The 24,453-nt window shown below is 39.1% G+C and overlaps 1 pseudogene; it reads left to right on the forward strand.

Annotated features, from left to right (window-relative positions):
* LOC143398293 (antigen WC1.1-like) overlaps nucleotides 1–24,453 on the forward strand; it is a 55,890-nt pseudogene that overhangs the window by 21,853 nt on the left and 9,584 nt on the right.

A 24,453-nucleotide genomic window follows, 5' to 3' on the forward strand; every position in this document is an offset into this window, starting at 1 on the left:
GAACAATAAAACTTGGAAGGGGAAAGAAAGAGGGAAAAAGGGAGAGAAAAAATAAAATAAAATAAAATAAGAAATAAAATTAGGTCTTAGAGATCCATTTTCTTCTCTTCCCGTAGGCAAGGCTGTGCCCTCCAGGCTGAGTTTTGCCCTCAATGTGTCGACAGCAATCCCTGTAAGGCGGCTCCTGGGAGTCTCTCAATCCTGTTGGTCTAGAGCTGTTTCATCATTTTTTTTCACCTTTTTTTGTTACTTTTTGCCTCCTTAGTAACATTTTCTTTTTGGTCAAACCCAAATATATTTTATTATTGCATTTTCTTCTCCATTATGAACAGAGAAGATGCAAGAAATTATATCAAATTTATTTGTATCAGCTAAGAGTTGTTTTGTGGACTAAAATATGGTCTATCTTGGAGAAGGTTCCATGAGTTACTAAGAAGAAAGTGTGTTCAGATATTTTTGGATGAAATATTCTATGTATCTCTTAAGTCCATTTGATTTATAATATTTTTTAGGTATAAAGAGTTTTTACTGTGTTTGTATCTGAGTGACCTATCTATTGGTGAGAGAGGGATGTTGAAATCACTCAGTATTATCATACTGGCATTTATCTGAATCTTTATTTTGTGTAATGCCTATTTTATGTAATTAGCTGCAGCAATGTTTGGAGCATAAATATTTAATATTGTTATAACTTTCTGTTATATCTTTCACTTTACAAGTATAAAGTGACCTCTTTTGTCTTTTCTGATAATTTTGGCTTGATGTCTGCTTTGATGGTATGAAAGTAGCTACTCCTGATTGTTTTTAGGCTTCATTTGAGTGGCATATCAATTTTCATTCCCTTTCAGCCTACAGCTGTCTTTGCTTGTGAGGTGAGTCTTGCAAACAGCTTATAGTTGGATCTTGTTTTTTAATCCATTCTACCAGCCCATGTCTTTTAATTTGAGAGTTGAGACCATTCATATCATACAATGAGAATTACTGTTGATTGGAGTTTTGCCCAGACAGATCTGATAGAAACATTTCCAGGGTGGGGTTGCTGCAGATTTCTAGGAGGGGAGTTCCAGCAGCTGGATCAGGCCTTAGGGATTTTTCTGGGTGGTATCTGTTCTGGAGAAATTAGATCAACATGTCCCTAGGGCCAGGCCAATGCTGGTCTGTCCTAGGAGTCTGGATCTAAGAAGAATTCTATTCATGGGGCAGGAGAGTCAACTCTCTACAGGTCTCACACACTCTGATGCCCAGGAATATGCAGCCTTCCTCTATTCTGCCATCTTGAAACCATGCCAGAAGGTTTTATTTTGGCTCATGTTTTCAGAGGCTTCTGTCCATGGTTGGCTAACTCCATTACTCTGGGCCTGAGGTGAGGCAGAACATTATGGTGGAAAGGTGTGGCAAAGGAAAGATGCTCAGTTCATGACAGCCAGGAAACAGGAACACAGAGAGAGAGAAGGTAACTAGGATAAGATATAGTCCTCAAAGTCATGCCCACAGTGACCTACTTCCTCCAACCATGTGCTACTTGCCTACAGTTTATACCACCTCCCAGGAGTTCATTCAGCTATCAATAGGTTAATCCACTTATGAGGTCACAGCCATAATGATTCAATCATTTCCTAAAAGTCCCACCTCTGAAAATTGTCATTGCTGCATTAGGGACCAAACCTTTAACACATGGGCTTTTGGAGGACATTCTAGATCCAAACCATAATGTATTCCCTGCTCCCACACATGCACAGCCTACCCTTACCACCTGCCTCACCAGAGTTTATTATATTTGTTACAGTTGATGAACCTACATTAATACATTATAATGACCCAAAGTTCATAGTTTACATTAGGGTTTTCTTTTGGTGTTGTATATTCTAAGGGTTTGGACAAGTGTATGATGTTATGTATCCACAATTATAGTATCACGTGGAGTGTTTTCAGTCCCCGAAAGTCCTCTGTGCTCTATCTATTCATCTCCTATCCCCAATCCCTAGAAACCCCTGATTTTGAGTCTCTTCATAACTTACCTTTTCCAGGATGTCATATAGTTGGAATCAAACAATATGTAACCTTTAGAGATTAGGGTTTTTCATTAACAGCATTGCTGAAATCTATCAGGTTTCTGCTAATAGTCTTCTTGAGCCCTGTAGTAGTGTGTTTTCCAGTGCTATAACAAAATGCCCACAGCTGAAAACTCATAAAAGAGATTTATTTAGCTCAAAGCTTTGGAGGCAAAAAATCAAGGTCAGGTAGCTCCATCTATGGGGGCTTCATGGCAGTTGCATCATGGTGGGGTTATATATAAGAGGGAGAGATAACATGGTGAAACAAGAAGCCAGAGAGAGACTTGGGGATAAGGCTGATCCTTTATAACAATTCACTTTTGTGGGAATTAACCAGAGTCTCAAGAGAACTATACTAATCCCTTCCTCCCGAAGGCATCATCCCCAATTACCTAACCAGGCTCTACCCCTTAAAGATTCTACCACCTTTTAATACTGCCATGGTGGGGGTCAACCCTCCATTGCATGAACCTTTGTGGGGCAAAGCACATCTAAACCATAGCAAGGCCCTTCCAGCTTTTGACCCAAAAGTAATAGCAATATTTTAGGTAGCATCTCAGTTTTGGGATCTTGTGGGTAAAGTGGCTATGAAGATGCACATACAAGTCCTTTTGAAGAAAAGTATTTTCATTTATCTTTAGTATTTTCATTTACTTTTTAATATGGTCAGTGTAAGTGTCCCACTTAACTCTTGCTGCATAACAAAACTTCAGAAGCAACTTGGCAACTGAAAAGCAACCAACCAACAAATCAGCAAATACATTTAATTTTGGAAGATTTCATGGTCCAGAAATTTGGAAATGACTCAGTTTGGCAGTTGTCTCTTGTGGTCTTTCATGAGGTTGCACTTAGATGTCATCTGGGGCCAAGGTCATCCAAAAACCTGGGAGTGTAAGTTGGATTGCCCACATGGCGACAATTGGAAGTTCAACTTGACTAAATGTCCTTTCTAGCAAGATAGTCTCAACAGTGTCAGATTCCCCCTAGAGATACTGTCGTAATTGAGCCAGGAGGTGGCTGCACAACTTACCAGCCCTTTAAGTAAAACAGTGTTACCACAAATGCATTCTGTTGCTTACAAGCAGCTCACTAAGGTCAGGTAAAATTCAAGGAAAAAGAGGAATAGACTCCAATTCTCAATGAATGCAGTATCACAAATTTTTTGGATGTATTTAAAAACAAATCACTGTAGGTCTATTAAATATTCCACACAATAATTGCAGTATTTCTAATTTCCATTTTAAAAATACATAATATAATTGTGACATTATGCATTTAGGACTTAATGAGCTTTATTCTGTATATTTTCTCCTGGTCCTTCATTTTCCTATTTCTATCTTGTGCTGATTTCATGTGTTTCAATGCCCATCCTTTGAGTTCTAATTGAGGTATTGTCTTTTTCAGTTCTACAGATTTTCATTCTTATATTTTTTTTTCTGCCAAAATTTAAGCTTGTCATTTAATTCCTTGAATATTTTAATTATGGTTACTTAGGTAACTCCACTACCTGAGTGCTTTGAGAGTTTCTTTATAATGCCTTGTCCCCCGCCCCCTTTTTTGTACCAGGGATTTGAAACTGGACTGCTTAGCCACTGAGCCACATTCCCACACCATTTTTTTTGTTTGTTTGTTTTTGATACTGGGGATTGAACTCAGGTGCACTTGACCACTGAGCCACATCGCCAGCTCTTTTTTGTATTTTATTTAGAAACAGGGTCTCACTGAGTTGCTTAACACCTTGCTTTTGCTGAGGCTGGCTTAGACATCCTTCTGCCTCAGCAACCAGAGCCAATGGAATTACAGGTATGCATCACCTTGCCTGGCCCCAGGCCTTTCTATTTTTTATTTGAGACAGGGTCTTGCTAAGTTCTTAGGGCCTCGCTAAGTTGCTGAGACTGGCTTTGAACTATCAATCTTTCTGCCTCAGCCTTCTGAGTCATTGGGGTTACAGGTGTGCACCATCATGCTGGGCCCCCTCTTGGTTTTTGAGAAGTCTCTTATGTCTGGATATTTTTTTGTTCATAAAGTTTATTGTAATTGAAAAGAACATCCCAAGTCTATTTTGTTTTTGAAAATTTTAATGAATAAGTTATAATTGTATATATTTATAGAATACAGTGTGGTATTTTGATATTAGACATTATACATATGAATTTAAATCAACTAATATCATATCTATTACCTCATCATTTTTTTTTGTGTGAGAACACTTAAGATCTATTTTTAAACCAATTTTGATATATACAATTCATTACTATTAGCTATAGTCACAGTGCTAAACAATGAATTATGAGAATTTATTCCTCTCTTTTATCTGAAATTTTGTATCCTTAGACCAACATCTTTCCTTTCCCCATTTTTATCTATTCTCCAAGTGTATGATAACCAAGATGCTACTATGTTTCTGTGAGTTCCACATTTTAAGATATGCTTGAATAGTTTTAATTGGCAGACATAAAATTGTAGAAGTCCTTTCAAAAAGACTGCATTTGCTTCCTGCTTATTTAGGGGTTGTTATTTTAAAGGATGTGAAGTAATTAGAAGTGTTCTCCATGAGGAGAACTATTTTTAGTTCATGCTTCCGTTCATGGTACCCATTTTTCTACTTACAGGGCCCTCCTCTTTGGTTAACTCTCAATTAAACTTGTGTACTTCAATCCTGTGAATCTGGCAGAACTTCTGCTGGGGTGTTCAGCATCACAGTTGTTACTCCTGTAACAAATGCCTCAGGGAAAAATGGCTCATCCAAGTCCTTTACTTATCTCTGAACTTGACTCCAAATTTTTTGCTGCCTTGAGAGCTCTATAATGCTTTCAAAGAGCATCGATATAGTTCCACTTTGCTAACATCATTCTTAGTGTTAACTTAAAACAGAAAAGTCTGTCAGAGGAGAAGTAGAAATCTCCATTAGAAGATTAGCTCTGAAGATATGAAATGATTGCTCCTTAGAGCTTTCATCTCAGATGCCATCACTAGATTATCATCTAGTTTAATTCAGTTTCCTGCTTTCTAACCCTTTCCGTAGGAAACCAGACCCAGCTGCTGCCCCAGTGCAACGACTCCTGGTCTAACACAGCAGGCTCTGCAGCCTCAGAGGGCCACGCTGCCAACTGCTCAGGTGAGCAAGGCTCCCAGCACCTGAGCCTTCCCATTCCCTGTGCAAATGCCCACTGACATGACCCTGTCTCCCCTCAGACAGCAGACAGCTCCGCCTGGTGGATGGGGGCAGTCGCTGCGCAGGGAGAGTGGAGATCCTGCAGCAGGGCTCCTGGGGCTCCATCTGTGATGACAGCTGGGACCTGAGTGATGCCCACGTGGTGTGCAGACAGCTGGGCTGTGGAGTGGCCCTGGAGGCCACCATCTCTGCTCACTTTGGAGAGGGATCAGGGCCCATCTGGCTGGATGAGCTGAACTGCACAGGAGAGGAGGCCCACGTGTGGCAGTGCCCTTCCCAGGGCTGGGGACAGCACAACTGCAGGCACAAGGAGGATGCAGGGGTCATCTGCTCAGGTCTGTGGTGCACACTGTGCACAGGCTGAGAGGTCTGGGAGGGTCTGCAGGGTGGTGACTGAGCCCTACTTCAGGGCGTGGGGATTACTGACAGGTCCCAGGGGGAGGAGGCCCCTCCCACAGTGCCTGTCTTCCCAGCAGAGAAGATGAGGTGTTTTCATTTCCTGCAGCAGCAGCTGAGCTTCTGCTGACACAGTCATTCTCTACAGTGTCCATTTGAAAGCAGATCTCTTGCTTCAGTCACATGTGGGTGCAAAATCTGTCTAAAATCCACTGGATTATTTCCCCACTGTTGCTCTTACAAATTACTACAGAGTTAGAGGCTTAAACCTACCCTTGTTATTTTAGATTAGATAGAAATCCAACCCAGGTCTTCCTGGGCTAAACACAAAGTGTCAGTAGGTTGCATTTCTTTGAGGCTCTGGGAAGACTAATTTCCCAGCCTTTTCCAATTTCTAGAAGCTGTCTGCATTCTTTGGCTCATGGCCCTTTCTTAATTTTTTCAAACAATCACTTTGCAACTGTCTGACCATTCTTCCATTGTCACATTCCTTCTGACTATGGCCTAAAGAGGTTATTTGTTTTTAAGGATACAGGTGTAGGGGTGTGATCACATGTTTAATCCAGATAATTTGGTATAATCTCATAATGAAAAGATCCTTATCTTAATCCTCTCTTCAAAGCCCCTTTGCCCCATGAGGCAACCAGGATTAGGTATTCACAGGCTTCTAGGATGAGGAAGTGAATGTTTGGGGCTCCACTATTCTGCCACTTCACTGTCCACACTGCCTTTCTTAGGGTATGTCACATGTTTACCCAGGAAACAGGATTCAGCTTTTCCTCTTTGCAGAGCACCTAGGTCCATGTTCCCACTTGTCCATTTTTCACTACATCATTAAGGTAGAAATAGAAAGATGGGTACAAGCTGGCAAAATCAGATAAAGGAAGAAGAATTTCATTATTTTCCATGGGTTCTTTCTCAGCAGCATCAGCATTGTGTATTCACTACCTTTGAGATAGGAAGAAAAACAAAACCAAAACTAAAAAACAACAGAAAGACCAAAACATGAAGAGTTGAATGCTCACTGAACCCTGATGTTTCCCTTTCCATTTCAGAGTTCCTGGCCCTCAGGCTGGTGAGCGAGGAGGACCAGGAGTGTGCTGGGTGGCTGGAGGTTTTCTACAACAACACCTGGGGCAGTGTCTGCCACAGCCCCATGAAAGCTGTGACCTTGTCCGTGATCTGCAGACAGCTTGGCTGTGGTGACAGTGGGACTCTGGATTTCTTGGTTCCTCTCAGGGAAGGTTCTAGACCCCGCTGGGTGGATGGAATTCACTGTCGGAAAACTGATATCTCTCTCTGGCAGTGTCCTTCTGACCCCTGGAAACAGAGATCTTGCTCTGCAAAGGAGGAAGCACATATCACATGTGCAGGTGACCTACTGTCTGTTTCTGTGTTTGTCCCATCCCTGCAGGTTACTGAAGGTATTTGGTAATAATTTTATTCAACTAAAGAAACTGGGGTTAGGAGACATTAAATACATACCAACACCTTTAAGTTAGGATGAGTTTTGGGAATTAAATTCCACCTTGGTCCAGTTCTTAAACCTGTGATCATTTACTCTGAAATGTGTCTATACCAGTCAGACAACTGCTCAGGTCAGTCTGTTGGCAGAAAATTGTTGAGAGCTCTGTAGGTAGAGACTTAATTCCAGGCCAGAGAACAGAGAAGAGAAGAAAACATAGCTACTGCCCTCGTAGAGTTTATACTCCAGTGCTGGCAACACTTATTACACAGAAATCTGAGTGTCATGAAGAAGTAGAAGATGCTGGACCAGAGTTAGAGACCACTCTTAGGCAGACCCCACCCCCCTGCCTTCCAGTGACCATCCCGTTGAAGAGGCATTTGTTTGTTTTCATCTGCCACATCACAGGGAACTCCTGAGTGGTCAAGGGGCCCCCATATAATACTGATTGCATCTATGTCTTCTCAGAATTCCAATCATATGATATCTATCCTTTTATGTGCGCCTCCATCCTACTTTCACAAACCAAATGCTAGAATTTGGAGTCCATTATCATCAAATTCCCCTATATCCTCAAAGTTATCCAAACCCAACTCTTCTCAGAAAACACTGGTTTCCCTATCAACCGGAGGCTGTTTCTCTTTTAATATACTTCTCTCTTGTAAAAAGCATTGCGTAGGTTTAGTCCTTGCTCTCACTAGTCATTTCAGCATCCAACTACTTTGAATGCTGTGAAGTGGTCAAATCCTGTGGGTTAGTTTGTTGCTATCCTCCCCATCCTTTTGTTTGTCCCAAGCATCAGGCTCACCAGAGTCTTCTTTGTTTTGCTCCAAGGACCATTAGTAGTCACTTTAATAGCTTTAAATACAACTGAGACAACACCCTGACCTCTCATTCCATTGAGTTTCTCATCTCTAATCACCTTTCCTTCTGTCCCACTTCTGCCTACCCATAAACTATTGACCATCAACAACTGTCTTTCTTGGGTTCATTGTTCCATTCTCTGACCATTGTCTCTTAACCTTAGAGTGCATAACATAGAATGCTGCTTTTCTCATAATTTTCATCTTCTTTGAGACACCCAGTTATTTTTTTTCCCTATCAGTTTTTCAGGTCATTCTTTCTATGATTCCACATAATTTTAACCAGATTAAATGACATGATCCAACATTATAATCAACCTCCTTTAAGTACATTCAACTCCATTGCTTCTTTATCTGTCTCACTCAGCAAACACAAGGATAAAGTCAATTAACTACTACTTGCTTGTACTAGACTAGTGAAAAGGACTAGAAAAATAGTGCATAGTTACATTGCTGGTTTAGTTCTAATGGCCACTCCACGCTGCCCACAAATTCTGTGTGTTTTTTCTGGCATGTTTTTTTTTTTGTTATCGTTGTTGTTGTTTTGTTTTTTTACTTGCTCTGTCTTGATGCTATTTTGCATATTGCTATTTTGCATATTGCTCTGTCTTGAGCGATTTTGCATATTCTCTGCTGCTATCACCTCCACCATCCTCTTTTTTCTTTTGTGTTTCACCATTCTCTCTTGAATGAGATCCTGCCTTACATATCACTGGGAAAATAGAAATAGTCAGTTGTGGATTCATATTCCTTTCTTCAAGTCTAGCAACTCTGTGTGTGTGTGCTCTCTGCTTGGTCCCCAGGATCAGGCCTTAATCCTTAACATTGGACAGTTCTTCTCAGGCTACAGATCCTAATCCCACTCATTTTGTGGGAAGATTTCCCTGCTTCAATTACACCCTCTTGCTCTGTATCACCCATTTCTTCCTGTCTCCTGATTCACTCTTGTTGTTATGGTTGGATATGGAATGACCAAAAATAGCTCCAGTGTTAAAAGCTTGGTCTCCAATGCAGTAAGGTTCAGAGGAGAGGCTTTTAGGAAATGATTGGATCACGAAAGCTGTAATCTCATTGTGATCCATCAAATGATTTGCTAAATTTGAATGGACTACTGGCTGGTAGCTGTAGGCAGGTGAGGTGTGTCTGGAGGAGGTACATGCCCCTGAAGTAATGCCCCTGGGGACTATATCTTGTCTCCTCTATTATATGCTGAGTAGCACCTACCTACCCCATACCCTTCCACCATGATATTTCTGTCTTGGAGCTGGCTCAGCCTCAATTGAATCCTCTTATATTGTGAACAAAAATAAACCTCTAAGTTGTTTTTGTCAGGTATGAAAGTACAAAATGATGCAAAGCTTATAATACACCCATCAATGTACCTAAGGGCTTGATTCCTGATATCTTGAGAAGCACACAAATGAGTATTCTTTCTCTACCTTACTTCCTTCTCCAGCTGCTGCCCTCTTTATCCTTCTGCCTCCTCTTCACAACCCCACATATTTACCAGTATTGCCAATAGTCTCTGTCTGGGTCTACTGTGCTGAACTCATTTCAGTTAGGTTTTAGATCTCATCATGCCTCAAAAGTGGTAAAAAAAAAAATAACAAACTCAGGCTTAAAACATAGGCCTGAGTTTGTTATATTGTTCTTGACATCTTAGTAGCATTCTCTTTCCTTCTCAAAATTATTATTATTTTTTGCTTTTGTTACTCTACCTCATTAAGTTCATATGCTGTAACTCCTTAGCTCAGATTCTAGATTTTAGACACTCTAAGGGATATGAATAAGATCTCTACTTTTTCTTAGTTGTACTCTCATCCTGAGCCACATGGACTTATACGACATCTATATGCCAACTTTTCCTAAATATGTACCTCTACAGCTTAGCTCTGCCTGTACTGAAAATTCTTGTATTCAATTGTTGCATGACATCTTCACTTGTATATATAATAGGCAACTCAAATTTAATTTCTAAAAAAGAATGCTTTATTCCACCCTTCTATGCTTGCTCCTAACCCTTTCTACCTGCTATATTCTCCATTGCAGTAAATGTCACTATTGCCCAGTCACTTAAGATCAATACATAGTAGTCAACCTCATTTCTTCATTTCCCTTTTCCTCCACATCTCATATCATAGCAAACTCTGTTGCTTCTATCCTCAAGTATATCCTTAATCCTTGTACTCCTTCCATGTCATTGTCAGTCCAGGGAAGATCATCTGCTGCCTAGATTAAACAAGTGTCTCTGGTGATCACCTACTTCCACTCTCTTTCTTCTATAATTGATTGTCAACCAGAGAGGTGTTTTAAAAATTATATCATTTTCTCCTTGATTATAAGCCTCCTTTCAGATGAGCTTAATATGAAATCCAGAACACTTATCCTCTTTTTTTTTTTTTTTTGGGATACATGAATAGACTAAATTTATTACTTATCCTCTTTTTTAAAAAAATATTTGCTTTCCAGTTTTTGGTGGACACAATATCTTTATTTTATTTTTATGTGGTGCTGAGGATCAAACCCAGCACCCCATGCATGCCAGGTGAGCACGTTACCGCTTGAGCCACATCCCCAGCCCTATGCTTATCCTCTTGACAAGGTCCTTAAGACCTGTTCTACAGCTTTCCTCTCCTGTTACTCTTCCACTCATGTACATATTGACTGTCTTTGTTTCATTGAAGAGGACAGTGGGTTTTTTTTAAAAAACGAAACAAAACAAAACAAAACTGTGTTGTTTTGTTTATTCCCCAGGAAACTTTCTTTCTAATGTGTTCTCTTCTTAGGGCCTTTGCACTATCTGTCTTCTTTGCTAAATATTCTGGAAATTTTAAAGAAAAGTTGGATAATTAAATATGTCAAAATGTGTTGCAGCCATAAAGTAAATAAAAACAGAAAAGTGCCCATTAGATTAGGTGATTAGGTAATTGTATGCCACTGAGCATCCTAGTGAGGATTTTAAACACATTTTAGAGTGGAGAGTTTGAATGGGGTGCAAATCAGAAATAAAAGTACCAAAGAATACTAAGTAGATGAAAACTGTACAAAGTCCTTTTGAAAAGCAGACTATGAGGGTGAAAGAGTGAGAAATATGGTGCTGGAAATAGATTTATTTGATTACCAAGTAGATTAATGCGTTGATGTGGGTTGGGTGAGTTGCCTTTAAAAGTAACACTGGCACATTTCATTGTGTGTCCCAGGTGCAAAAACAACTAGAAACTGAAATGCCAGGGAAGCTGTGGTCAGCATATTGTGCTTAGACATTGAAGGACTTCATCAGGAAAGAGGGAGGAGATTGTTCATGAGATGTTCCAGGGGACAGAGTTGTAACTGCTGCATTGAAATTGTGGGGGGGGGCATACTTGGGTTTACTCTAAGAATAAATAACAGAAGAACCTCATTCCTGTGAGGTCCACAAGGAAGGGATGGCCAACCCATATCCTCTTAAACCCTCCCATCTTTCTCTTCTTCCCCAAATAGGCCACACTTGCTTTTGCTAGTTTTGTGCATAGAGGTTTGTGCAAGGAGATTTATGTTCCCACCAGTTTGTATTAGGCTTAGAGAGAAACCATTTCCTTTCTATTTTACTTAAGTTACAAAAACATTATTTATCCATTATAAGCAAGAAAGACATGCAAAAATGTAAAAGGATAACTTAGTCATATCACACCATCCTTTGTCTATTAATATTACCCTGAAGTAAATAGGATAAATAAACTGGTAAGTACCATTTCCTTCATTTTCATGGAGAATAAATTATCAAAATTATCAGCAACTCCTACCATATCACTTAAGATAAAAATGAATGAATTGTGAGAATTGCCCAAATATGCAGCTAGGAAGAATGTGATGATAAATATTTGAGAGGCAGATGTTTATATTCTCTTCTGTCTCTCTTTCCTCACTCCCCACCCCCTGACCTTTTTCCTATGGCAGCTAAAGAGATATTAAGCAGTAAAACTGTATACTAAATATTTTTTTTCCCTGAAATAAGACATTATGAAATGAGAGGTAGGCATGTCTACCATCCTGAAGGTGATCAACCACTCAAGAGAAGTCCTGCCTTCGTTTTCAGAGATGTTCCTGCATAAGACAGATGTGACAGGATAAAAGGATAATAATATATATCAATACTGGTTTTTAATAACAAGTGCCATGTAGACATTTATTTTCTTGGTATTATTTTGCATGTATATGTACTTCTTTTGGTTTCAATTTTTATAACTTTTTGTTTCTATGTTATCTCTGTGAACTCTCATGTATTATTTTTTTCCTTAATATATTTATTTGAGTTTTGTGCATATATTTTGTTCTTACTGGCTAGTTATTGTTCTACTGTTTTTTACCTGTTTTTTTTTTTGTACCAAGAATTGAACATATGGAATGCTAAATTATTGAGCCATATCCCCCCAGTCTTTTTTTTTTTTTTTTTTTTTTGGTACTGGGGATTGAATTCAGGGGCACTCGACTACTGAGCCACATCCCCAGCCCTATATTTTTAAGAGACAAAGTCTCACTGAGTTGCTCAGCAACTCGCTGTTGCTGAGGCTGGCTTTGAACTCCCATCCTCCTGCCTCAGCTTCCCTAGCCACTGGGATTACAGGTGTGCGTCATTGACCCTGGCCCTAGTCCTTTTTTTGTTTTGAGACAGGATCTCTTTAAGCTGCTGAGGCTGGCTTTGAACTTGGAATTTTCTTCCTTAGTCTCTTAAATTGCTGGGATTACAGGTATGTGCCACCATGTGCCATCATGCCTGGTGCTCTATTACTTTTATAGAATAGAAATCTTTTATTCTTTTGATCTGTTTTACAGTTTTCTATTAAAAATTAAGTGTAACATTAAACACAAATTACTTTTGTGATCATGCATTAATTATATTTTTAATGCCCAATATTTATTACCACAAGTTATGGACATCAATTTATATTTTATTTATTACCTTACTGATTAGCAAGAATGTAAAGGAATTGCTTTTTAGCAGAATAAGAGTTCTTGAATAAATGGAGAATAAAATTTGTCCATTCAATAAATATTTATCAAGTCCCTATTCATAACATTCATAGAAGGGCTGGGGATGTGGCTCAAGTGGTAGCACGCCCACCTGGCATGTGTGGGGCCCGGGTTTGATCCTCAGCACCACATACAAAAAAAAAATGTTGTGTCCGCCGATAACTAAAAAATAAATAATAAAATTCTCTCTCTGTCGCTCTTTCAAAAAAAAAAAAAACAAAACAATTCTGATATGTCGTGATGTTGATTTTCTAAAAAAAACAAAAAAACAAAAAAACATTCATAGAAGATTCTCCACATATATGTGGATGTTCCAGACACTGTCTTGATAGTAGGATCAGCAGGAATGATATAGGCAAGGCAAAGTCCTTCCTCTGGCAGAGTTTACATTGTGGGGAATGAGTGAGAGAGGGCGAGTACAAGACAACACGTTTGTGTTTATGTTTGTTCAGAAAATGGGGAGAGTGAAAAAATGGAAACTGATAAAAATAATGTCAGCTGCTGATAGGGATATGCTCCAGGAAATGTCTTGGTAACGCAGGACCTTAGACTGTGTGTGAAGCCTGATATCTCCACCTGTCACTTGATCTGAGCCCAGGACTTTCAAGAACCTTGTCCTGGGCAGGACCACTCCAGTTGACCCTGACCGGTGTGTCCTGTCTGCTCCTGCAGGAAACCGACCCAAGAGCTGTCCAGCCACTGCTCCCTGCACAGGTACCTCATCCCCTCCCACCTTCCCCATGGCTTCCAGGGGCTCCTTTCCACCCACCAGGGAGTAAGTGGAGGTGCTGCTGCCTTTTCAGACAAAGAGAAGCTCCGACTCAGGGGAGGAGACAGCGAGTGCTCAGGGCGAGTGGAGGTTTGGCATGAAGGCGCCTGGGGCACTGTGTGTGATGACTCCTGGAGCCTGGCAGAGGCTGAGGTGGTGTGTCAGCAGCTGGGCTGTGGCTCTGCCCTGGAAGCCCTAGGGAAGGCTGCGTTTGGCCCTGGAAATGGAGGCATCTGGCTGGACGAGGTGCAGTGCAGGGGCAGGGAGCCCTCCCTGTGGGCCTGTGCTGCAGCACCCTGGGGACAGAGTGACTGCAAGCATGAGGAGGACGCTGGTGTGAGGTGCTCTGGTGAGTAGCAGGATAGGAGAGGGGGCCAGGGTTGAAGGAGTGTGTTTGCATCCAGAGGGCTTCCAAGACTACTTTGCTACCCTGAGCTCTGGCTGTGGAAGGCTGTGCCTAATCTCCTGGCTTCTGGGACAGAACCATGTGCCAGAGGTAGTGGGTGGGACACAGTGACATTCCCAGAACCATTTCAGTGATCTCATTTTCCTTCTCTTCTCTTCAGGTGAAAGAACTAGAGTTTCTCCCAGCTCTAGAAGTAAGTGGTTCTTCTGCTCCGACCCATGTGATAAGGGAGACATATTTTCAGAGTCCTGCACTATGAAGTCTACGTATTTTTAACACAATTATAGTAGGCCTGATGATCAGGGTTAGAACAGGCCATGCAGTTTATTAAATTGTAGTAGCCAAGGGCTCCAAAGCCTCACCAATGTTCACTTTACAGAAATTCCTTAAAACCAAACTCAGAAGATCGTTGACATAGGTCAGAGCAGGATCTCGGGGGATAACATCTTGGGGTTCAGGCAGATCCATTGCATCTGAGCTAGGGACTTCATGGTCCTGAAGAATCAAGAGATGGCCAGGGTATTGGATTCTCCTGGGCTTATGGTCTTCTCCAAAGACTCATGATCCTTTACCTCCTCAGGCACCAGTTCAGTCTCAACCCCTGTCCCTGGTATCTCCTCCTTACCTGGAATCCTTTGCATCATCCTGGGAGCCCTTCTCTTCCTGGTCCTTATCATCCTTGGGATTCAGCTGCAGAGATGGAGAACAGAGCGCCCAGGTGGGAATTAGGGATGTTGTGACCTGGAAAGTATTCAGGGAGAATGGTAGAACCGTTGTGATTCCTTCAAAAGTATGTTTGAGTCTCCATTCTTATTATTTGGGAAACTGCTTTACATACTTTTATCATTTAAAGCACTGGAATCCTTAGTCCTGGGTTAAATATGGAAACTCTGAAAAATAATGGCTTCTTGTATGGACAATGTCAGTGGAGATTGAGTATAGAATCCAGGTAGAGTCAGGACCCATAGTTTGAACTAACAAAGCAGAAGCTAAAGAAAGGGACTCTGGTAGCCCAGAGGAGTGTCTCCAACAGGTTTTTCTGTTGGTAAGGGAAACACCTCCAGGAGCAATCTCTGAACTCATTCTGCTTTCCTCAGACTTATCTACTTTTGAAGATGCTGTTGATGAGGCCCTGTACCAGGAGATAGATTACCTCATGAATCCAGAGAACGAGGACCTGCAGGACAGCCCAGGTGTGTTCCCTACCCTCCTTTCTGTTCACGAGTTGGTCATGGGTATGGCAGTCTTCAGGGAGCACAGACCCCATCACTACCCAACCTCATATGGCTGTCCTCCTCCTAAGGCAGGAGCTCCAAGCCCTCTCTTACAAATCCAAAGCTTCCATATTTCTTCCGAACCCTGACACGTGTGTTTGCCTGTGATGTTTTTCTCCCTACCAGGAAATCTGTCTGATGACTCAGCGACTAAGCTGTCATATTACACAGGGCACCATGAGGAGAATGGAGAGCCTGAATCTGCCCCAGGTAGTAGAGACAGGTGTTCCCTTGAATGGTGGGGTGAGGAGGAGGTTATGATGTGAGAAGAACATCTTCCTGTGATTAGGATGGAAAAGATATCTTCTGTCCAATTAACAACTATTTTTCTTCCTCTCTGACCACTCTGTCATCTCAGAAAGGGAAAGCTCAGGTGCAATTTTCTCAGTATCCAAAGCTACTTCTATGGGATCATAGACATGTATCAAATGTATTATTGTAAATTCAAGGGCTATATTTAAAAGAATAGCATCTGAACCTGATCCTATAAAAAATTCCATGGTGAGAGAAAACATTGGAAGTATGATATTGACCCTGAGATATAGTAACATATGAATAATTTTGTGGCTTATGTGAATATTGAGACAAAAAATTGATTATTCCTGGATACATAGAATGTGTAGTGCCTATATTTATCAACTACCAGGATCTCTTTTCTATAGCCAAAAATGTCCACTCTAGACCTTTCCCCAAGTGGTCAATGTGGACAGCTCTTGGAATGAGGCATGTTCAGGACAGCTCTGTGGAGATGAGAGCCTAAGGCCAGCAGAGCACTTAGGTGTATTGAAAACCCAGGTCTCCTGTGATTGGGATTGGTGGGATTACTTGTATGTGCAATGGTTGAAAGCCATGCTTCCCTTTATCTCCTCCTGCCTCTAATGGCACATGAACAGCCTGGGTTCTCTTGGTTCCGATTCATTGCCTGCAATTACAGATGTGTACATATTATGTGTTTCAACTCTGGGTCATATGCCAGAAAATAGTACCTGACACTTGTAGTACAATAACTTTTGTTGATGTTTTTTGATATGAAACACCATTTTAAGAAAATGTTATTTATCATAATATATTGGAATATTTAGAGCATTTATAGGGTTTTTAAAAATATTGAGATCAAATGTATGCTTTTGGAACAGCCTTGGTATATTAATATGCCTATATTAATTAGCTACTAAAATCTCAGCTTTAGAACATACTTAAGGCATCACCTAGTCCAATGCATATTTTGCTTTTTCACATTCTTCTTCTTTTATTTTCAGAACTACTGGGACAGCATGTCAGTATCACAGGATATGGTTATGATGATGTTGAAGAGTTAACTGTTTCTGAAATTCCTTCTGTCCCTGGGATGAGTGAGAAGTATTTTTTCCTAGAAAAGGGAGGAGGTGCTAGGTATTCTTATTCAGGTGAGTGGACAGCTCTGTCTACAGTAGTCTTACTTCCTTGTCATGGGAAAGATGACAGTGAAACTATCAATCATCAGCTTTTCTTTACTAGAAAAGAATAGTCATAGAATAGTCTCTTTCTTATAGTGAAGAAATTTCAACCCTTAATTACAGCCATTGCATTCTGCATTAATAGAGGGTAATATCAACTTCAAATGTTTGGTTACATGGTTTCCCCGAAACAAAATTTTATAGCTCATAGATTTAACTCACATTTCTATTTAAAGACCTCTCAGATTACTTCTCATGATCTGAAAGAGTCCCTATATTTGTTGTCAGAACACATATGTTTTAGATTTAAAAAATTGAAATAAATCCAAAAAGTTTCTGCAACTCATACAAACATGTCTACATCCAACATGTGGTGGGCAGCGACTCAGGAAACACAATATGTTTCTCCTTTCAGAAGAGATGAAATAGCTGAAACAAGCCAGGAACAGGGAAGAGCTCATGTAGGTATATGAGGTTAGAAGGAAGAGACTGTTTTCTCTCATTATTTCAACGGACATATGACATTTTCCTCTAAGACCAGGCTTGCTGCTTATGTATGGGTATTGGTGGGGAAATGGTAGACTGGGATGTGGTTGAGCTGCCCTCCTTGGGCATCTGCCAGAGGACCCAAAATGTTTTCATAAATACTTTGTCAAGTATTTGACAAATAACAAATTGTTATTGAGATACTGAAGAATCAAGACAAGTCATCTACTGCCTCCATTTTTTAAGGAATCAGTCTAGCCTGCTGTGGAAGAGAGTGCCCATAGCTCTTTTGTATTCCTTACTGTTATTGAACCATCTCTCTTGTTGACATCAAACCAGATTTTGCACAGAGCCCTCAGAATGAGGCAGCTCTGTCTGGCCTTTCAGACAAGCTCTGGGCCCACGTAGGTATTTTGCAGCCACTATGTACTTGTCTTTCCTTCTATAAGAGGTCTCTACTGCCTTGTCACTGATGAAACTTGGGTTTTCCTTACTGTTTCAGGCACCTCTCCTCAGTCTCCCAGAGAAGCTGTCAACTCTAGCATGGAAGGGACAGGATTCTCTCTGTTCCTGGGACAAGAAGACCCTGGCTATGATGATATTGAGCTTGCTGCCATTTAGTTCTATTTTTTGGAGCAATCAAATCTTCAGAGAACCCGTTGTGATATTGTTTCCCAAAACAAAAGAGAATTCTGTCTTCTTCATTACAGTATAGTTTGTACATTTACCTACGATGGAAGAAAATTATTCATAATAAATGATTCCATGTATTATATTTTCACAATCTCTTTAAAAGTGATATTGTACCTGATATGCAGGTGAAGTAAAAGAACTTTGCCACAATATAGTTCTAGCTATTCCGTTATTTCCATCTTAAGTGTTACTGCATATTTATACATATATATATTATATTTCCTCAGAAATAATAATATATCATATATGTAAAATATATGATATGTTCATAAATTTTAACATATATTCTACAGTTTTATTGTTTTATGCCTTAAATAATCATATATATTTTATTTTTAACTTTCCACATTTTTTATTGGTGTATTATAGTTGTACATAACGATGGGATTTGTTGTTATATGCTCAAACATTCACACAAAATAATAATATAATTTGGCCAATATCATTGCCCAGTCCTTCTCTCTCCCCACCCTCTCCTCCCACCCCTTGGTCCCTTTTCCTCTACTGATCTTTGGAGTTTCATTGGATAACCCCTTTATTTTAGTCATATTATTTTTAAAAAATGTTTATTCTTAAGTTTTAGATGTACACAATATCCTTATTTTACATTTTTATGGTGCTGAGGATTGAACCCAGTACCTCATGCATGCTAGGTGAGCATTGTACCACTGAGCCACAACCCCAGCCCCTAGTCATATGTATTTTAAAGAAAGAGGAAAAATAAGAACTTTCTTTTTTATGTTTGCTGTTTTTAATTCTTCTAGATCCAGGTTTCCATCTATTGTCATTTTCTTTTAGCTTGAAGAATTTTCTTTAGCATTTTTGTAGTGAAAATTTGTTAGCAAATTCTCTCATTTAAAAAAAATTTAAAAAAATTATTGGTTCTTTTAGTTATCGTCCTATTGTCTTTATTCTGCCATTATGTTTGAAGGACATTTTCACTGTATATAGAATTTTGTATTAGTAACTTTTCTTATGTCACTTTGAAAATATTACATTGTCTTCTTTACCTTTATCTTAAAATATTTAATTGACAAGGAATATTCATGGTATACAATGGCATGATTTGATATATGTATATGTTATGTAATGATTATTTCAATAAATTACTTAGCACATTTATCACCACTCATAATGTATATTGGATTTCCCAGAACTTTTTCATCTGATAAGTGAAAATTTATACCCTTTGGCCAACATTTTCTATTTTCTTTGCCTCTAGTCCCTGGCAACCTCCATTCTACTCTCTGTGAATTTAACTTCTTTAGTTTCACATATAAGTGATATCTACAGTACTTACCTTTCTTTGGCTTATTTCACTAAACATAATGTCTTCTAGGTTCATCTATGTTACAACAGACATGAAAGAATTTCTTCTTTTTGGGGGACTGAATAGTATGCGTGTGTGTGTGTGTGTGTGTGTGTATGTGTGTATTTCTCTCTCTCTCTCTCATCTATCTCTCTCTCTCTCTTTCTCTCTCTCTCTCTCTCTCTCTCTCTCTATATATATATATATATATATATATATATATATATATATTTAACCTAATTTTTGACAAGGGAACCAAGAATCTGCAATAGGGAAAGGAAAATACCTTTAAGTGAAGATGTTGGAAAAACTAGACATTGGCATGCAAAAGAATAAAATTGTGCTCTTGTTTTACACCATAAACAAAACTTCACTTGAAATGGATTCAAACTTTAAATATAAAGTCTGAAACCCTAAAATCCCTAGAAGAAAACCTAGAGAAAAATCTCTTTGGTTTTGGTCTTGGAGTGATACTTTTGGATCTGACACCAAAACACAGGCAACAAGAGTAACAATAAGCAAGTAGGACGACAACAAGCTGAAATCTCTGCACAGTAGAGAAAACGATGAACAAAATGAAGAAGCAGCATGTGGAGTGGGAGAAAATATTTACAGACAATATATCTGATAAGGAGTTAATATCCCAAATATTATAAGGAAATCATAAAGCTCAATACTAAAGTAAATAAATAAAAACAAACCCCCAATTTATGTGCTTATCTATGATCTTAGATTTTTTTCACCTGCCAGATTTATGCCTTTCTTAATCCTTTTGCTATATTTTCTATCAATCGAATGTCTTAATAGGTTGTTGGTGGTGTGTCCTTGGAGAAGGCCACATGCGTGACATTCAGGGGAGTTTGGAAATAAAGTTTGTTCCTGCTTGAGTGGTTCGTGATTTGTGCCCAGCCAGACTGCGGCAAGTTTAAAATAATAATCTATAATTATTTTATTATTAAAGTGTGAATTTTTATCTGTAAAAATTTAAGTTTGTGTGAAAGGATATGTGGATAAGAAACTGATACAGGAAATGAACGCTTGAGTAAATCAGAAAACATAATAAATCATAAAAAAAGTCTTAATAATTCTCTTTTAGTTTTTTTAGTTTTATGCCGCAGTCTGGCTGGGCACAATTCAGGAACCACTTGTCAAAAGAAATGAACTTTATTTTTAGAACACACACACCAAACCACACACTCCTCAGGAAAAACCCTCAGAGCCCAACTGCCACCAGCGGCTTCCCACAAGCCTCTCAACCTCCCCCACTCCTCCTGCTCTTGAGGCCGATTGGCTGGGTCATGTGGGCGGAGCCAAAAAAGTCCCCCAATGAGCAGCTCCATGGTCTGAAAGGGCGGGGAAACAGCCCAATGAGCATCCCCACAGAGGAGCCAATCAGTTGGCAGCTAGAAGTTTTCTGGGGCCGCTGTGAGCCAATCATCAGCTGGCAGCTGGAAGTTTGCTGGCAGCTGGAAGTTTACTGGCAGCTGGAAGTTTGCTGGGGCCCCTTCGGCTGTGGCTCTCAACAGTTTTACATTCTTTTTTCTTTTCTTTTTTTTGTGGTGCTGGGGATTGAACCCAGGCCTTGTGCATGCAAGGCAAGCATTCTACCAACTTAGCTATATCCCTAGCCCTATACATTCATTTTTTTTTTAATGTGGTGCTGAGGATGGAACCCAGTTCCTCAAATGTGCTAGGTGAGTGCTCTCACAACCCCAGCCCCTATACATTCTTTTACTATGCTTTCATAATTGTTCTAGATATTGAAACATGCACCTATGGCTTACTGAAGCTTTGTACAAGTTATTGCTTTTATCACTTCACTTAACGTTAAGAAACTTAGTAGACTTTTAAAGCCTTTAAATCTAAACTTCTTGCTACAGTACCATATGAAGAATATCTAAGAAGAAAGAAAACTTAGTTATACAATGATATATAAAACTTATACAAGTTAAGATCAGAAATGTTGTTGTCCCTCACAGAAGACACATGATGATATATAACCATGATATGGGAAAATTGATTCAATTATTGTTTTTACAGTCTCTTTTGGAAGGAAAATATAAGATAGTTTTATATTTGCATGTATATATACAACAGAAACAATGTGTGTATATATATTTATTTGTAAGTGTACATTTTTTTCCAGCTCTATTCACTGAAAGGATCTATTAGTAATTAAATTCTAGCGGCAATAAGCAAACCAAGAGAAAAACTGGTTCATTTTGGTATTGGTTTATGTGTAACATACTTGTAAGCATGCTTAATTCTAGAGCACAGAAAAATAAGATGAACCAGGATCATCTCCTTTTGCTCTAAAGTAACAAAGGAGAGAGAATTCTATAATAGTAGTGGAGAAGCTCCACAGACTCTCTCCCCAGAGAAATATTGGAACAGATGAAAATAGTTTCTTATAAAACCATAACAACCATTTAATATTTCTGGATATTGTTCTAAGGGCATAAAGCAAATGGAAAAACATTCAAGGAAATTGACTAAATAAGAAAGCATGGCCTAATGCTCTTGAACTAAAACCCACATCTACTCTTCATCAGAGTATAATGGAAGTTGGTGAATGCAGCTGAGAATGCCAGGCCCTCCCTCTGCCATACTCTCATCATGTATTGCAGTGTCTCCCCAGGTTGGGTGGGCTATCGTAATTTCTCATCCCCTCCAGCTAGCTCAGAGGTTGAAGTTCCATGCTGAAAAAAACAAGAAAGGACAAGATACTGCAATTGTCCAGTATCTTGGTTATAAGGGAGGAGTCTAAGCCCAAGGTAAGTGGTTTTTACTCCCATCAGTGGCAAGTGCTGCATAGGGGTTTTGTTCTATAAGAATAGATTCATAGTTGGCCCTGGGATAACTAACTCTGTTTGGAACAGAATGTGAAGACAAGTGGGACCATACGAAAACAAAGAGCTTTTACACAGGAAAGAGAACAGTACACAAAAGAAAAGGCAACCCATACAGTGGGAGAAAATATTTGCAAACCATATATCTGATAAAAGGTTAATATCCAAGATATATTGGTTGTTCTCAAAAACAGTAGATATATTTTTTTCTTGGTAAGCAATTAAGAGGATGCTGTAGTTTTACAAGAACAATAAGCTAACCATAGTCCAGCTAGAGATTAACCAAGGAAAACAGGGCAATAGATAACCAAAATGAGCACTCTTGGTGTCAAAGCAAGTCTGAAAAAATGGTGCAAAGACGACTGTTTCAAATTTAATTGGATCAGACGGTGGAGATATTTATAACCCAGGACTTTACTGTGACTTAGACCAAATTTAAATTTTTGCTATATTTACTATTCTAAGTTCAAAATTTTGTTTTTAAAACTCTCAAGAAATATTTTACCTTCTTATTTTCTTATAAGTACTGTTGCTATTGAGAAGTTTAGAATCAACCTGATTTTTCTTGGCAGATGATGTTCCTTTTTCTCTGGAAATTTTACCTTGCTATTTTAAAAATTTCTCTATATTTACCTTGACTTGTTATTTTCATTTATCTTACTTGAGAGGCAATCTACAAGTATTTTTTTCGTTCTTAAATGGGATGTTTTTTATATGTTATCTATTCCTAACAAAATGGTGAATTAATATAACTGACTTTAGTTGTGTGTGTGTGTGTGTGTGTGTGTGTGTGTGTGTGTGTGTATCTGTGAAATTCCCATCTCTCAGTTCTTCAAATTTCCTTTTTTTCAGGTTTATGTTTCTTCCCTTCTGGGGATCCTGATAAGTAGATGCTATCTCTATGTTCTTTAGCACTTCATTGATATTTTCTACCTCTATTATTTTCTCTGGCCTTCTTGGTAGATTTATAGTTCAATGCACCAATTTGTTCTTCAGCCTATCTATTGTTCCTTTTTTCACTGTTTAGCTTCTCAACTTAGTAACCTTTGTATTTCCCTGAGTCACAACATAGAAAGTAGTGTAGGTTGCTGCCACAAATTTCTGTAGCTATAGCACAAGTAATAAAATGAATTAGGGAAATGCAAATTAGAACTTTCATTGTCTCCCCTACAGCCCTCTTCTGAGCTTGATGCCCTTCTCTAACCCAGCCACACTCACTGCTCTCTCACTTGCCAGGTTAGAGTAGGCTTCAGTTCACCCAAGGAGAGATTCGCCCTAGTAGGTCTTGAATACCTATTCCCATATCACTACTATTTCTCTAGAGTTGATTTTGGGAGTGGTCAGCCCCTGTTAGTTTAGCATTTTGTAAGAAATAGGGAGGCATGGTGTATAAAACACCCTATCCAATTTAAGAAGATATGTTTAGAGAACATGCTATAAGTTGTTGTCATTTTGTGAGCCAAACTACATGAAATATTATTAATTATTATATCAAATTGAAATTTCTCAAGTTAAATGCCCCTTTATCTCTATGATTGATCAATGGTGATCAACTAGTTTAAGAAATTCTATAGGTGCTATGGATCTTTCAAAGCACTCAAAAACATACCCCACAGTTACCCCACAATTTTCTGCCAAGTAGAGATCAGCAAGGCCTCTTACATTACTGTTAATCAGATATGACCAAAGGTGCAGGATGTTTTTCTGCTCATCATTAGACACATTTGCATTTATGACCATAGTGGTATATAACAGGAAGGAAAATCTTGCTATATCAAACAGTTACTTTTGCATTCAGGAAAAGGGGGTGGGTTGTGGGTAGTAGTAGCAAAAGTTAGTGCTGTTATGTTTGTTGTATTACAGTACTTCAGTCAGTGTCCAATTTTTATAATTAGATTTAAATTCCTTTCCTGAAGTCTGCTATGTGAGCATGGTGCTTGTTAGCACTCACAAACCAGACTTATCTGCTAAACTGCTGTTGTGTTTCTATATAGAAATTGGGCAGTTCCTCTTGGACCAGTGCAAGGCTGGCCTCAACTCAGATTAGGCAAAATGAGTAAATTCTGTTTGACAGTTTCAGCTTGTGCATGAGACCTCAACTATGAGAATCAGAAAATCAGACTGGTAATGATTACTGGGAACATAACACTTTCCTGTGATTTTCTGCTCATGAGCAAAACTTAGCATTCTAAGTAGACAAAATTTTTCTGCTTTGCCTCTATTTGAAAAAAGTGTGTTTTAATGGATTATTCTCCTGTTACCTCTCTA

This window comes from Callospermophilus lateralis, chromosome 4, assembly GCF_048772815.1.
Source record: "Callospermophilus lateralis isolate mCalLat2 chromosome 4, mCalLat2.hap1, whole genome shotgun sequence".
Lineage (NCBI taxonomy): Eukaryota > Metazoa > Chordata > Mammalia > Rodentia > Sciuridae > Callospermophilus > Callospermophilus lateralis.